Genomic DNA, 17,675 nt, shown 5'->3' on the forward strand with positions numbered 1-17,675 from the left:
TTAGGATGTAATGTATAGCGTCGTGACTATAGTTAATAATACTGTGTTGCATATTTGAAAGTTACTAAGAGAAAGTTCTCATCACAAGAAAAATAATGCATAATGATGTATGGGGACAGTTGTTAACAAGATTTATTGTACTGATTATTTCCCAATACATATAAATATCAAATAATTATATTTTACACCTGAAACTAATATAATGTTATATATCAATTATACCTCAATAATTTTATAAAAGAAGTGTTATTTGAAGATAAAAATTTCTTCAGAGAACTGTAACAGAGTCTAGAGTCTAACTCTATTGCAATATGATTTAGTTGTAATCTGAAATTTTGCAATACACACACACAAATATACCCAAAGCAAACATGTGCTCAAGGGAAAGCCATACCCAAGATGATACAGATATTGAAATGATCAGAAAAGGAATATAAGTTATAAGTTAAATATAAGTTATAAACTATTATAACTATGTGCAAGAAAGTAGGAAGGTAAGTGAAAACATGCATATAATGGATGAAAAGATAAGAAATTCCAACAGAGAAAAATATTCTATGTAACAGAACCAAATAGGAAATTTAAACATTTCTAGCTATCTGGTATTTTTGTCCACATTTCTATAAGTTTATTTAATTAAGAATAAATGTAATAGATTTAAGTGATCTGTAAAGATATTAATACTATGACAAATATATTGTACATATTCATCAAGTTTTGAGTCAACATATGTTAAATATTTAATCAAAATTTTTCACTTAAGGGTCTTCCCCGGTGGTGCAGTGGTTGAGGGTCTGCCTGCCGATGCAGGGGACACAGGTTCATGCCCTGGTCCGGGAAGATCCCACATGTCACGGAGCATCTGGGTCCTTGAGCCATGACCACTGAGCCTGTGCATCTGGAGCCTGTGCTCCACAATGGGAGAGGCCACAACAGTGAGAGGCCCACGTACCACAATAAAAAAACAAACAAAAAAACAATTCACTTAAGACCTGGATAGTCACTCAATTCATCATTAATCGTATTTAGTAATGTATTTGGTGGTTGATCATTTTACACAAATAGCTGGAAAACTTTGGTACAAAAATATATATGTATTGTATTTAATTTTGCTTTCTATTATCTCTGTTTCAATGTGTTTTTTTAAGGAATTTTCTTTCAAAAAGAGCAGCTCTCAATTACTTTCTAAATAAAATTAAAATCGTATAATTTCCAAAATAGTTTTTAAATTTAGTATTATTTCTTATTGGTTATTATTATTGACTCAGGACAGTCGTTTACAACCATACCAGAGTTTTTGAAAGTAGAGACATATATTGTAATCTAAACCTTGTCATTAAGTTCCTCAGGTATACTCAGAATACCTTTTTACTGCTTTCTGACTTGGTTTCCTTGTCTTTCAAACATAGATAATGTTATCATTTCTAACCTTACTTAATTAACATGGTTTTCACAATGAGGAAATAAATAAGGACTATAACACTTGTTTGGGAATAGAAGCACTATAGAAATAGAAATCTGTGACTACCCACTGGCTTCTAACAGGTTATTTTAAGCAACATAATGCTAAAACAAAGACATTTTTTGATACATTCCATACCATTTGTCACCTTAAATGTTGTGGAAGATAATAAAGAGGAATGCCTTATACGCTCAGCAAGTATTGAACTGATATAATTTATTCCTAGACACACACACACACACACACACACACATTTACATGTGCCTTAGTATACATAAGCACAAGTAAGTCTTCCCAGAAAATTCAATGTTGTAGGAGGCTTGGTAAAACCAAAAGCACGAAGAGCCAGGACATAAGGAACATCTCAAGAAGTTGTAAAAATAAACTAGCAGAAAACTCAGCATGTAAATGTGAAAGACAACTGTTAAAACAAATGATTCATAGGAAAAGAGGAAAAGTTGGAACAAATCAACTGGAGATAAGCTCCAGATGAAATAATAATCAATAAGTACACAAGATACGCTGGACAAGCCTCTATTTCTACACGTGTACTGGAGAAAACTGCCTTGAAGCTTCCATTTTTAATCTGCTTCCCTCCCTGACTCCAAACTTTGTTTTCTGTTTGACTGAATAAAAGTCTTACTTCAACAAAAGATCACAGCAAGCATTTATCTAAGAAAACAGAGCAACAATAACAAATAAAAATTTTGAATCTCTCTTCTCCAGGAGGTTTTCCTACTGATATTGGAGAATATACCAACTGAACTTCCCGGGGTTGGGGGAATGGGAAAGAATCAATATGCCTTTTGTAACTTTTCAAGATATTGTTGACTGTTTACACTGTTCAGATAATCTGACAGTAGGATACAGGACTCATAGGACAATATTATTTCATGTGTTCTTCACAACTATAAAAGTTACAATCATATAAATAGAAGTTAAATGCTGTCAATTAAATTTTGAATAGAATACTAACACAGTAAATGTTTTAAATCTTTCTGTAGTCAATTTCATTAAAATTATCCTGAAAAAATGTAAATGTACATTTAAATATTTTATATTTCTGATATACTCAAAGAGGAATGAGTTTTGTTTTACAGATAAAAATCCTGATGAAAATCTTCGTTATTTCCTTTCCTCTTGTTTCAACATATAGGTAAATATTACACATAATATAATTGACTTTTTATGTAGTGTGAGATATTTTTATAATACAGATTAACTGTAGCTTTATTCAAGCTATTTATCTACATGATAAGAAAAGCTATGTGATTCAGCATTAATATTTTGAATTTTTTAAATTAATATCATCAAATGCCTACAAATTCAAATATTTTGTAATGTACAGGATTTATTATAATATGTTACTATCTGAATTAGTGTGAATTCTACATGCACAAATACAATAGAGAACAATCAAAATATATATAAAGTTTCAAATTAAATGTGGCAATTGAGTTGAATTAAATAGGTGGCTAAATAACAGCATTTCTAAAAGGTACTAAAAATGGGGAAAAAAGCTCTTTTTATTATGCAATTTTTAAAATTAATTTTTATTGGAGTAGAGATGATTTACAATGTTGTGTTAGTTTCTGCTGTAAAGTGAATCAGTTATACACATGCATATATCTACTCTTTTTTAGATTATTTTTCCATATAGGTAATTACAGAGTACTGAGTAATTTCCTGTGCTATACAGTAGGTTCTTATTAGTTATCTATTTTATACATAATAATGTGTATATGTCAATCCCAGTCTCCCAATTAAAGATAAATATTTTGCTGTTTATCATTCTAAGAAAACAAGTCAAGTCAGTGGAATGGCTTCAGGGAAAGCCTTACTACTGACACAAGTTAAATTAAAATTACCCTTTACATAATACACATAGCAAGATGTTCCCGGATTGCATGGAAAGAAAAATTGTCTCTTCTTTCTTCATCATTTTCTAAGATTGTCTTAGTTGCTTCTAGTTTCTCAATTTTTGTCATTAAACACTCCTCTTTTTATCTCTATCTTGACATCCTCCAGTATTCATCTCTTCGAGATTATCATATATTCATATATTCATATTAGTAGTACTTGAAAACTTTTTTAAAAATAGTAAGATATTTTGTACAGTTTTATGTTTTCACTCTGTTGTCTGAAAAAAATAATTTATTTTCTCTTAAAATAGAAAAATGATAAGAAAATCTCTATATTAAAAATATTATTTGAAGTCTATCAGGCTTTCTATACTCATTAGAGTTATCTAGATTAATAAATCTCTCTGAAGTTTTGGGTGTTATACACAAAAGATCATGCACTTAACAAGGAGAGCATGATGAATTACTGCCTCTATTAGTGTTTGAAAATTTCCTCTCTCTCAACCATCCAGCTACGTAACTATTAAGAAATATTCCACCATAATTTTATATGTCTCTCATCCTACATTCTTGTAAAGATAATTAGAAGAGCATAAAATCATATGTCTGTAGTGTATATATGTGATAAGGAACTGGAATATACTTGTTATAACCTGGAAATTGTGGCCCCAAACAATATTCTGGGAAAGAAAAAAAAATATCCTGGAAGGAATACATTCTAGGAGTTACAGTTTTATCAATACCCCATCACTCACCATGGCAGAGATATATGTCAGGGCAGAAAACAGACCTGCAATTCATTACACCAGTATTGGATGCATGTTATTAAACATTGAAAAGAGAACTCTGAGCTAGGTGTTTGAATTTGTCTTGCAGGAGTATATCTGAAAATGGAATTCCATTAGCACACTGGTGTGTTAACACAATAAAAGATAGCAAGGTATTTTCTCTGTTAAGAATCTCTGCTGAGAAATCACCCTTTCTTCAAGATTAAAAAAAAGTGTAAAAGAAAGAATATCTATAAACACAACACTGGGCTTATGAAAAGGTAAGGCTGAGGGGAGATACAAAGAAGAAATGAAATATAATATTAAAGACTAAGATAGACGTCAGAAAGCATATAACAGATAAAATTATTTTTAAAATTTCTCATTTTATCAGGATGTAACCAATCACTTTGGCACCTTAGAAGTTTCATATTTCAAAAGAATTGCTTTCTTCTACTAAATCTTCACTATTTACTAATAGTCCTATTCTAAGCATATCACCTATTTTCTCTTTTCCTAACACATGATTTAATTTTTTTCTTTTTATAGATTTTCCAAAACTAAAAGAGTAAAACTACCAAACACCTGTCACTTTTAAAAGTCAAGATTTATTTCATTTAATATAAAGGGTAAGAAGCCACAATAAGAAATCAATATTGGTAAGCAAATAATATAGCTCAGGGAGAAGCTTATGGATCATGTATTCTCATATGTCAGGCAACCATCTTCCAGATTACAGGAAAAAAATAAAGATCATAATAGGATGCATTGGGGATAATTATATAAGTTTGTATGCTCTTGCAATGCATTTTTCCTATACTAAATTTTTCACAGAAATAAATATAAAGCTGCCACTCACATTTGTTCAACAATAATTAGTCATCAGTCATTTTGAATGATGATAACACTGATTATTCAAGAGGCAGTATGGAGAGATGCTTGCAAGAAATATGTCTAGTGCAGGTTGTGAAATCTGGGTTGCTTCATAAGAGAGGATGGATGCGACTGGGAATTAAGATTTTATTTATAGTCAATATGCAGAAGAAGAGACACATAATTATTTAGCTTGTGTAAACTACGGAGTAGTCACTGCATTATATTTCATGACAGAACTGTAGGTTTTTTATTATATCATTAAATATAGTCATTAGGTTATTCCCTTGGCTAACCAAGGAAAAGTAGGTTCATGCAAAAGTTATTTTTTAGCATACATTGGTAAGATATACATTTGGAAAAATATCTCTGTGCTTACTACAGCAAAATATATTAAAAAAATTCAAAAGGTGTAAGCAAATAAAGACTTAATTGAAAGAAATTTTATAATATAAATAAAAATTACACATTTTTAGTAACATTATTAATATTTTAAATCTCCATTGAAGAACAAATTTGTTTCAGTGTAAGCTCAAATCAGCAATATATAGACAAACAAAAGAAGCTCTCCTGATATCATAGAGACAGTAGCAATAAAGCTAAAAATGAATGAAATAATAGATATGATTATCAGAGGACAAATTTCCAAATTACAGATAATTACCAGTTTTGAAAAAATAGACTGAAGCATAAAGATTAATGAATATAATGTAGTTACTGTCATCATCATAATCATTATCATATCACCATCATGTATATGATAAAAAGATATATATATATATATATATATATATATATAAAGGTATAGTCTAAACACAAAATTGTCCATATAAAAGACACAATTATAAAGATAAAGTTAATATCAAGATAGATCCTAAATGATTTCTAAGAAAAATATACATTTAAAAATCTAAAAAACACATGGATATAAAAAACTTAATTACTTACAGCAGAGCAAGCCCCAGCTGGCTTCTGAACATTATGATATTATGTGTGTATGTGTATATATATATATCTATATATATGTATATATGTGTATATGTTCACATAATCATAGTATCTACAGAATCGCCATGGTAAACATTTAAGAAACAAATTTGTTCCCATTTTATTCAAATTTGATTTAATTCATGAGGACAAAAACATTCATAGTTACAGGAGGATTTAGAATACATTACAGTTGGTATAAAAGAACATTTAATTATCATTGCAAGCAGCTAAATATAGCATGTATATATAAATGTTACTTTAATTAAAATTAATAATAATAAACATGTATTGAAATCTTAAAACATCCTAGAGCATACTTATCATCACTGTGTGTATTTTCTTATCTGAAAATCCTGAAAATAATTAAATTATTTAGGTCCTATGTCTTATATTTACAGATTTTAAAAAGCTAAATAGAGAAGCATAAAATAGAAGAAATATAATTAATTAAAATAGTAACAGAGGTATAACGTTCCTATCCTGTAAATATGATGAGAGTTGTTGCAAAAAGATAAAGAACTAAAAATATCATATTTTATTTAGAGACAGAAAAAGATAGTGACTTTACCTCAGAGCACAGCTTTGTCTACATCCAAAATAGGTTAACATTTTAATATTTTTTAACCCCAAATTATTAACTGAAGTCAACCTTAAAATTACAAAGTTTATTTTTTTCTTATTTAAGTGGTTATTCATATATTGATTGATGAAATGATACAGAAACTGTTAGCTGTATTATTTCTACTGTGTGAAATGCTTTTTATAAAATTAGGGTATAGTTATTTAAAATACATATGTATACTTAAAAGGCAACATTTTTCTTTTTAGTGTAATATACACATAATGTTAATATTGATGGATAAATAAGAGAGATAGTACACACATGTATGACATATATATGGTATGTAAGATATGCACACACCTTCTTATTTGCATATATCAGGGAATATTTTAACATTTATTATAATTTGAATAGTAAAGGTGATATATGCTTGTTGAAAACTGTACATTTATAATATTTTATTATTCTTTTGATTGCTTTCAAGCTGGCAAAATATGTATTAAGCTATTCACTTTCTGAGGAATATAATTTAACAAAACCAACCCTAATATTGAGAGCCTATATTAAGGTAAAAGATAATAAAAAAAATCAATCATTTTAATGTAGTATTATTGGTTTTATTTATAATGCTGAATAAACAAATGCATCTTAAAAACACAATTCTCTAAACCAGCTATTATATATCCTTAAAGAGGATAGAATAATATTTATGAGATTATATATGACAGAAAATTAAGTTGCAGCTTTCCTAGACTTATAATTTGTAAAATAATTTTTATGTAATATTGGAAGAAATAATTTGAAATGCAAGTGTTATTCTATTTGGTTAGGAAATCAATGGATATATATATATATATATATATATATATATATATATGTATATACACACACACACACACACACATATATATACATATATATTCATATATTATTTCATATAATATGTATGCATACACACATATACATACACATGCACACAACACACAAAAACCACTCTTTTTTTCCAATGATGTTTCCTTAATAATGAAAGTAAAACAATTATTTATTCTTTAAATGTGACTTGACAGATTACATTAACACAGGTAAGAAAAAATAATTTTTCATTCATTAAGCATGGACATTAAGCGTCTACACAACACCTCTGGTGTATCAAGAGTATCAAGATGTAAACAAACAAATGCTTTTTTCTCCAATAAATAAATTTGTAAAAATTAAGAAACAATTAAAAAAGCAACTTTTTTCTTTATATGGTTTAATGGAGTTGTAAACTATTGGAATTATGTTTTCTAGTGGAAAATTATTTATTTTAGATTTCAACGTTTTTCATAAAAGTGTTAATAGTAATGTAAATTTTGAATAGTTTAATAAATAACACATAAATAATTAGAAAAGTCAAATATACATACTTTGAAATTTTTGCAGCTGCATATGACCAAAGACTTTTTGTACTTATTTTCTTCAAGGATAATTATGCAAGTGTATTTCAATACCTTAAACCATATCATGGAAAGTGGGTAATTTTTCTAATCACTTTTTCTTGGAGGAACATGTTTAGATTTCTCAGGACTGATTATAGGCACTTAATAATATAATCCAAGATGATTTAAAATGTTTTATTTCCAAAATCTTCAGCTACTACAAGGTACTGTGAAATTGCTACTTCCAGTGAAATCAGTTATCTTAATCACAATAAAAACATTCTGTGTATCTAAATAACAAATTCATAGAATAAAAATTAATTAGAATTGATATAAATAATAACACAGTGTTGAACTAGACACACTAAATGTTTTATTCTTTTAAGCAAATTACATTCAGAAGGAAGAAACATAGATGTATAATACATTCTTGACAGACAAGATTCAAAATCTTTATTAAAGTTTTGTGCTCTAGAATTTCATAGTCTGCTATAATTCCACTTTCTTTAGACAGGATTCAACAATGATAACATCTCCTGCACACTTTTGTCTCTTGTATTTTTTCCTTCTTCACATTTATTTTTCTTGCAAAACATGTAAGTTGACCATTACATATTTGTTTTTTGTTTGATTTTCTCTGATAGAAAATATATTAAAATATTAATAACACCAAGAAAAATAAGTACTTATATTTAGATTCTGATGCTCAATTAAAGTTCTATATTAATGTGGTTTCATAAAAGTCTAGCAAAGTGACATATTTTCTTTATTCCTAAAAGGAAAGTAAAAGAGAAAAGCTTATATTTAATCAATCATTCTTGAATATTTTATTTAGCTGATATAAATACACTAATTGTTTATTATAGTTTCAAAGTAATTCATACAATTTAGAATTTATTTTTCTAAACAGCTGCTCTTTTCCAGGGGTAGTTTAAGTGCTAGGCATACAAGTGTGTACAAAATCAACAAAACAAACTCACAAATGAAAAGCACCAGAATCACTGTTTTTATGAAGATTATGATGAACATACATATATATTTATTATAGAAAACATTTAACTTACATAAATCTTAATATTTATAGATACAGAATGGTGAATATGTTATTGTCTAATTTTATATAATTTATCATTAATATATTTCAATAGTGGCATTTCTTTTATATTAAATAGTCTTTTGAGTTGACTGAAATCTGAAAATCAAGGAAAACATTACATTTTCTTAGGTAAAAGGAGAAGAATCCTATGTATCCATTTGAATCTGCTCCATCTCTTAGTCACCTTTTTGGTAAAATTAACATTTAAATAATGCATTTATTCCCTGAAATCAATGGAAGTTCTTCATACTTCACATAAAATTGAGCAGAAGATTTTTAGTGGTTTTATCCACCACTCAGTTAAAGGATGCTTCTGAGGCTTGTGATGTTGTTATCTTTAAATCATTCATCCCTGACAAAGGGATAGAAAGGGAGCCTGGGAATATTTTTTGTGTTCTTTCTGCAAAAGTTGTGTTCAAAAACAAATTGAAGTTATTCAGAGTCTTTGTATGAATGTTTTAAGATTCAGTTAAAAGGTTATTCTGATCTCTCAACTTAAAACTGAGGTCAGCTAATGTCATCAGATGTCCAAATATGATGCTAATTTTCATGATACAAATTATGTTTTTAAAATAGAGTGTTGCACAAGACACAGAGTAGAGCCAAAGTTATCTTCTGTAGATATCAAAATATTGAGATTGGGGTTTCTCTGGTGGCTCAGTGGTTGAGAGTCCTCCTGCCAATGCGGGGGACACAGGTTCATGCCCCAGTCCGGGAAGATCCCACATGCCACAGAGTGGCTAGGCCCGTGAGCCATGGCCGCTGAGTCTGCGTGTCCAGAGCCTGTGCTCCACGACGGGAGAGGCCACACAGTGAGAGGTCCATGTACCACAAAAAAAAAAAAAAAAAAAATTGAGATCATTATTCTTGTTTAATACATCTATCTTTATTTATTTTTAATTCCCTTTTTTTGTTTGTTTGCTTGATTCAGTTATCTTTTGTTCAAATATTACATCTGAATATGTAACTTAATAGTTCTACCTATCCAAAGGTCATTAAAAATCTATATTATGAAAGCTTGAATGTGTTAAACTCTCAAAAATTTAAAAAAAATTTCTATCTTAGATAAATGATAGAACTCATACCAGGATAAAGCAAATGCTGAAATGTTTCTACACAAAGCCAATTTCAAGTTATGCAAAGGCGATGGCCATTGGAAAATGAAAAGACCATAGTTTCAATGCAGGCTTTTCAACTCACTATAGCTGTGAACCCAAGCAAGTACATTAAAGTTTTTTGAACCATAGATTCCCTAATTAAAATAAATTAAATCATCTCATGGCTGTAATACTGGACTCCCCAAATACCATCATTAAAATATGTTGATCAGGCAAAACTAAATTATTAACACTACTCAGTTAGGGTAAGCACCATTTTGACCAAAATTTAGTATGGTCTCAATCTAAGAAATTAGATGATTATCTTTATAAAGTTTTGGGACCTGGACTTGTTACTTTTAAGAAGGATCTTATAAGGAGAGGAGGTAGTGCAGGTTGGCCAGAATTCATGTCATAATAATTTTAGATTGGTGGCCATATTATGACAAGCAACTTGAAGTGTGTCTTAATGAGAAAGAGATTAATACTCATAAGTAGTGTGTTTATTGGTTTGCAGTCTCATTTGCCATAAGTATTTCTTGAAGCATGTAGCTAAGTTAATTTTTCTTGATCTCAGTATTATGTAACACATGGTTAGAGTGAATACCGGCTCTTAAGTTTAGGAAGTAACAAGTTCAGGGAGTAATGCTGGTTTCAGGTCTTACTGATTTTTGGGGGATAATTAAACAAGGACACATACACCAAGCAACTTATATAATGACCAGTTCATAACAGAGGCTTAATAAATGTTACTTCCATTTCCTTATTACCTCATTCCTTAAAATACAGAAATAAGTGTTCAGAATCTTGTGTTTAAAGTGTGATATTACTATCAACAATCTATATAAAATTAGAAAAATACATTTATGCTTCTGTGTGTGTATACACATACATAATATTTTTTTCTGATTTGACTTCCTTATCTGGGAGATGCATACTGTAATTCTTTTAGTATCTTAAGGCAATAAAATCCAGTTAACACATAAATATATTTCTACATTGATGAAAAAAATCCAATGTTATATTTGTGAGGAAAGGAATGTTACCTTACATAATACTATATGTAATTTCACTTTGTTATGAGAAAATTATCTCAGTCCTCCATTAGGTTTGTTCCTGTATAAGGAATATGTTAGAAGCTGTTTCTTATCTTTGAAGAAATTGATACAATATCAAGGCCATTCTTTCTGGCCATCTCCACACTCCAAACAAGCTGGCTGGAAGCTGTGCCTCTGACATTGGTTTCCTTCACTTATATTCTCCAAGCTCCAGATCTTCAGAGTATATATTTTTAGATTATGATCCACATGTTTCTTGGGGGGAGGGGGGTGGATTAAACTTTTTCTTACTCATTTTGCTATGTTTTTCTCCAGAATTCTGGTCTGACCTCCAGACTTGAAAAAATAGTATTTATTTTTTTATATTATCCTTTGGTTTATACTTCATTCAGCCTGACAATTGACATATACATGTGCCATTTTCTTATAGTATCTGCTATTCTGAGTAAAATTTTTGCTATCTTTGCCTTTGATATCTGCCATTCAGCTTAACTGGATTTCTGGTCCAGATAGTATGCTCAATACTACCACATTCAATAAGTCCTGATCAAGGTAAAAAACTAGTATCTCCAATATGACAAAAACATGGTTGGAGATACATTTCACTAAGGAAAACAGTTGGCTATTATTTAGAAAATTTTATCAGGAATTTTATCAGAAAATTATTTCACTTAACTAGAAGAATCATAGAAATAAAAAGTTATGCATTCATCTTTCCCAAGTTTACCATATACATTTTTCTATATGTGTCCTTTTCTTGTGTAAAGTTTGATTAGATTGAAAGAAATATAATGCTTTGAAGACGGACTGGTTTATTTTTAAAATGTCTTTCACCATTCAGGTTACTCTTAGCTCAATAGATTCTGCTGAATGTTTAAACTTAGAGGAAACTATGTAGAAGTTTCAAGTCTGATCCCTAAGTGCCTCTTTTTGCTAGCTGTGTGACCTTGATTGAGCAAATTACTTTTCTTCATAGTTTTTCAGTTTCCTCATTAGTAACAGTGAATTAATAGAAATAACACATTTGAAGAGTTGTAAAAAGGACTAAAGGGGTTAATAAAATTGAAATGCTTAAGGTAATACCTGGAATATAATGAGTAATGCATGAGTTTATGCTACTATTAATGTCCTTACTACCATGAGGAATCCAGCTCCTGGTTAAACACTACATGTGATTTTTCAGGTCTAACTATAGGCAGTTAGAAAGGCTTTGCCTTCCATGCTTCGAGGGGGAAGCAGCCTCCCGCACAACACGTTTGTTGCACCACCTGTGCATTGCAGTTAATGACTCAGGGCCCCCTGGTTGGTCATGCTTCCCACACTCCAGACCTGGTGCCTTCATTCCTATGTCTCTTTATTTGAGGCATTGTGTATTTTTCTTTACTTTTCCTTTATTCTCTTTTCTTTTCTTTTTGTTTCTTATTTTCTTTACTGCCCAGAGGTTTTTTTTCAGCACCTCTGCCCAAGTCCTCCTTTTGGGGGAGAAAAGGGAAACCGTGGATATCGTTTTCCTCCTCTTACTCAGCACCAGTACTTTTCCACTCTTAGCTCACCTCTCCTCACACTCCCCTTTTACCCCAAAGTCCATAAAACTGCCTGATCCTTTTAAGTCTCCCTCAACTACAAGACGACTCTCACATCTGTGATGATCCACCTGACCCTCCACTGTCCACCATTCTATGCAGGAAAATGGAATGCGGGGAGAGTCAGCACTTTCTCAGCTTTTAGTCTCTTGCTTAGGCTATAGCAGTAAGTGATTAAAGGCCTGTCTCTTTCTTTTTTGGCTTGTTGCTTTAACTGGCTGCTCTGAAGCCTGGTAGTTCAGCTCTGTCTCCCAGTTCAGCTGAGCTCCTAGCATATGGGCAATGAGTGATTCTCTTTATTTAAATGTTGGCAATGTTGTTCTTCTGAAACTCATCAGTGTTTGAATGTTATAAGATCTATTCCAAATCAAATGTCAGTGTTCACTTCTTTAGATCTTAACTGACTAGAGTAGATTAAAAATATTTGAGTGCTAGGACTCCCAAAAATAGGGAATTTAGTGTAGCATTATAAAACAGTTTTCAATTATAGACAAAGCCAAGAAATTGTATTGTTAGGAGAATTTATGATAACAGAAAATGTTCTTCAATAAGTCTGGACATTTAAAATAAAGAAGGTGGTACCTCATCTTAAAAAATGCAAAAAATAAAATAAAGTATTAGTCCCCGATTATGAAAAATAAATAGACATATATTGTTGGCAAAACAAGAAATTTTAAAAATTACCTATCTGGTAGTAACAGTAGTAATTGAGACTATGGTTTCTAGAGTGTAAATGTCCAGGTTCAAATACCACTCTGGTACTTTATCTGAGATTTCAGTAAAGTATTTAAACTTTGTTTCCAGTTTTCCACAACTGAAAAACATGGACAATAATATTACCCTAGTGTTGTTGTAATGACTGAATAAACTAATGTATAAAATGCTTAAATATCTTCTATAATATAACACATATTACACAGATCAGTTATTATTAATAAAATTGTTTTCATTACTGATTTAGAATAATAATAATACTATTGTTCAATAGTTATTTAACAAAATTTAAATGTACTTCTATTTTATGGAATTACTGGGCAAATCAATTGATCATCAGTTTTTAAATAACCAAATATCTATATATCTTATGAGAAAATAAAAATAGAATAAATGTATTAGACAAAGGGAAAATTGGATGGCTAGGCTGAAGATTAGAAAGATGGACTACTTGATCTGAGTGCCACACACTATGATTTCACAATTCTACCCTGGGATAAAAGCTATTCCAATTTGAAAGAAAATTAAAAGAGTAAAAAAGTTGTGACTGGAATTTAAGTTACCCATGGGATATGGAATGAGAGGTGGGTCAAGAAGTAGTCTTTAGTCACATTAGTTATAATGCTTCAGGGAGTCCCCTGATGGTGCAGTCGTTAAGAATCTGCCTGCCAATGCAGGGGACATAGGTTCAAGCCCTGGTCCAGAAGATCCCACATGTCATGGAGCAACTAAGCCCGTGCACCACAACTATTGAGCCTGCACTCTAGAGCCCACAAACCACAACTACTGAGGCCCACACACCTAGAACCCATGCTCTACAATAAGATAAGGCACCCCAATGAGAATCCCACTCATTACAATTAAGAGTAGACCCCTCTTGCTGCAAGTAGAGAAAGCCCATGTGCAGCAATGAAGACACAACACAGCCAAAAATAAATAAAAAAATAAATTTATATTAAAAAAATCTGAAATAAAATTAGTTCCAACCAAGAATTCTATATCCTTCCAAACTATCAGTCAAGTATAAAGATATTATATATATATATAAAATGCTTCAGGTTATGCTACAAACATTGTATTTTATTTTGTAATGATGAGGGAGACAACTTTTTTTCTTCAACTAGGAAGGATAATGACATTTTTTAAATTCTATAATATTAACTATTTTAAAAGGATAAAGAATAGATTGAGGACAAGAATTTGAAAGCAAAGAATACTGTGGAGATAATAAAATGGTCCAAGTGTTAAATGTTAAAGGTATGTATTAAAACAGTGGTGTTCAGAGTAGAATGAAAGAAGAGGATGATAGAAGGATATTTTATGCAGAGACACAAATAATTGAGCAAGTTATTGAATATGGTAGAGAAAGGGAGAAGAGGAGAAATAGGAGTAAAAAATAACAGAGGTTTCTTATCTGACTTTCTGGGAGATAGTGTTGATACAAAGGCAAAGAGAAGAATTAATATCCGTAAAATTCTTATTTCATGTCATTATTTTGCTAGGTATTTTAATAATGCCTTTCAATTTTAGAGCATACTGCTTAACTTTCATAACAGTCCTAGAGGTTTTATTAGAATGTTGCAAGCATTTCCTCCTAAACATTGGTATAGATGTCTGCACCTGGTTTTCTACAATTCCAATAACTTGCCTATTCCTATTAATATAAAAAGGTCTTATTCAAAAAATGCACAGTTATCGACTGAATATTCAGAGTACTCTGTTCTGAATATTCAGTCGATAATTGTGCATTTTTTGAATAAGACCTATACAAATTTTCTTCAACATGTGTTTTCAGAACAACTAATGTAACAAAATCAACTTATAGACAGCAGTGGAACTTTAGAAAAAGTAAACCTTGATGGTCTCAATGAAAGCAACAGTGAACAGAGAAGCATTTATTTCAGCAAATGGTCCTGTTGAATACAAATGGGTGATCTGTGCTAAGTCTGCATCCCTTGTTTGAACAAACACAGTAAAAATTGTTCTCCAATAATGAAGACAAGATAATGAGTCTCAATTACAACTTTGTTCTCCAGTACAATGAGTTTACCAACTGGCAGGACAATACAACAACACTATTTAAGGAAATAAATGCAATATTCCTAAGATTTATATTTACCAAAATTTTAAATCAAATATACAATATATATTTAGAGTGAAAACATTTATGTGTATATGCTCATTTTAAATTAGATCTATGAAATCATATACCGGGGTGTAAACTCATGTATTAAACCTGAGTATGAAACAATGACAAACTAGTGTCATGCAAGTTAATCAGTATAGAACCCTGCTGACTTTTATATGTTTCTAAGATACCAATCTTCTGATTGATGAGCTAACACTTCTCCACCACAAATAACTAGAGCTGTTATTTCCTCTTCTCAACTCTTGTACCCTTTTCTTCAAGCAAAAATCTCTCCAAAATCAGAGAGTCCCTAAAAGTATAACAGGAATGGGGATAATTTAAATACATATTGACTGTTTGTTTCTATAAATCCAAGTAAAGGAGAAGTTTTAAGGAAAAAAAACCAGTTACATTAGTCTCATTTAAGGAAAAATGCTGGGCTTCCCTGGTGGCACAGCGGTTGGGAGTGTGCCTGCCGATGCAGGGGACACAGGTTTGTGCCCCGGTCCAGGAAGATCCCACATGCTGCAGAGTGGCTGGGCCCGTGAGCCATGGCCACTGAGCCTGCGTATCCAGAGCCTGTGGTCCACAACAGGAGAGGCCACAACAGTGAGGGACCTGTGTACCAAAAAAAAAAAAAAAAAAAAAAGGTAAATGCTATACAAATTGACCTACATGAAAGCTGAAGAAAGAAAAATTGATTTCATGCTATATGAATATGATTCACAATTTTACACCCTGTTTAGTACACTTAGTGTTCTAGATAAAATATTTTTTGTTAATCACAGTGTCTCATAATATTTTAGTATATACTAAAAGGTCTTGCTTATCTAGATTACAAAAAAGAATGGGTAAGCATTGCAGTTTAGAATACAAATCACAACAAGTAAAATCGTTTTAATTAGTATTTTAAAATCTGCTTAGAATTTGACCCTTCGTAGACAATTAAATAATAAAAAAAGGTATTTGTATTCTTTTCCATTAAGAAAACTTCCAAGGGGGGGAAAGTACATATTTAAAACTATTTTTTTTCATGAAAGAAAAAAAAATCAATGAAGAAAACCCCATTAAAATTATATTTTAATTCCACATTCAGATGTTAGATTATTTCTTGTCTGATGTCATTTTAATATAAACACTGAGCCTTAAGTTTTTTTACTGTAGTAAAAAATTTATAACATAGACAGGAGATCAAAATGGCAGAGTAGGAGGATGCAGAGCTAACCTCCCCCAGATGAACGCATCAAAGATACTTCTACAATTTTAGCAATTCTCACTGAAAGCAAACTGGTGACTGGCAGAAAGACTCATACAGTGAAGGTTGTAAGAAAGGTTCACACATTTGGATTGGAAGGGAAGAGAAGGTTTCAGGATGGGACCTGTTCCCCTAGAAAGTGAAAAGGAATTGCACAGGCTTAGAAATCCTCGCTGGGGAGGTAGCTGGTTGGACCACATGTTGGGTGCCCTAGTTCTGGAGTCTAACACCTGGAGAAGGAGTCCCCTAAGCTAGTGGAAAAAACAGTGAGACTGAGATTGGGGCTGAAAGAAACCTAGACTCTGCCCATGAAGAGCACACAGATGCATGCTTGCTCCCAAAACAAGGTGAAGGAAGCAGATTTAAACTGCCCAAGACTCTGGCTGGTTTCCTATGACCACTCCAGTGCATGCCACAGCCTGAGCCATGCACCCACTTGGGCCCCTCTTAATCCATGGCAAAACTCCGCATTACTACACAGGCTGCCATGGCTGAGGAGGGTGCACAGTTGTGGGGGGAACGGAGGCCAGCTTGGACCTGGAATGGGAACCAAATGGGGCAAGGGGAGCCATTACAAGTGCTTGTGAAGGCAGCAGATCTGGAGTAATTAGGAACTGGTGTGCTGGTACCATCCTACCATGTGTCCTGGCCAACACCGTGTGCTCCAGCACTGCTCCCTTCTAGAATAAAGGTGTCAATGCTAGAACAGTGGAGAGTATACAATTAAAGGTAGCAGACCAGCTTGGAACCCACCCTTAGGGTGCTTCTCCAGTAACTTGGTACCCAACCTTGTTCCCAATTAAAGGCCAC

The sequence above is a fragment of the Mesoplodon densirostris genome, chromosome 17, assembly GCF_025265405.1.
Source record: "Mesoplodon densirostris isolate mMesDen1 chromosome 17, mMesDen1 primary haplotype, whole genome shotgun sequence".
In the NCBI taxonomy this organism is placed as follows: Eukaryota; Metazoa; Chordata; class Mammalia; order Artiodactyla; family Ziphiidae; genus Mesoplodon; species Mesoplodon densirostris.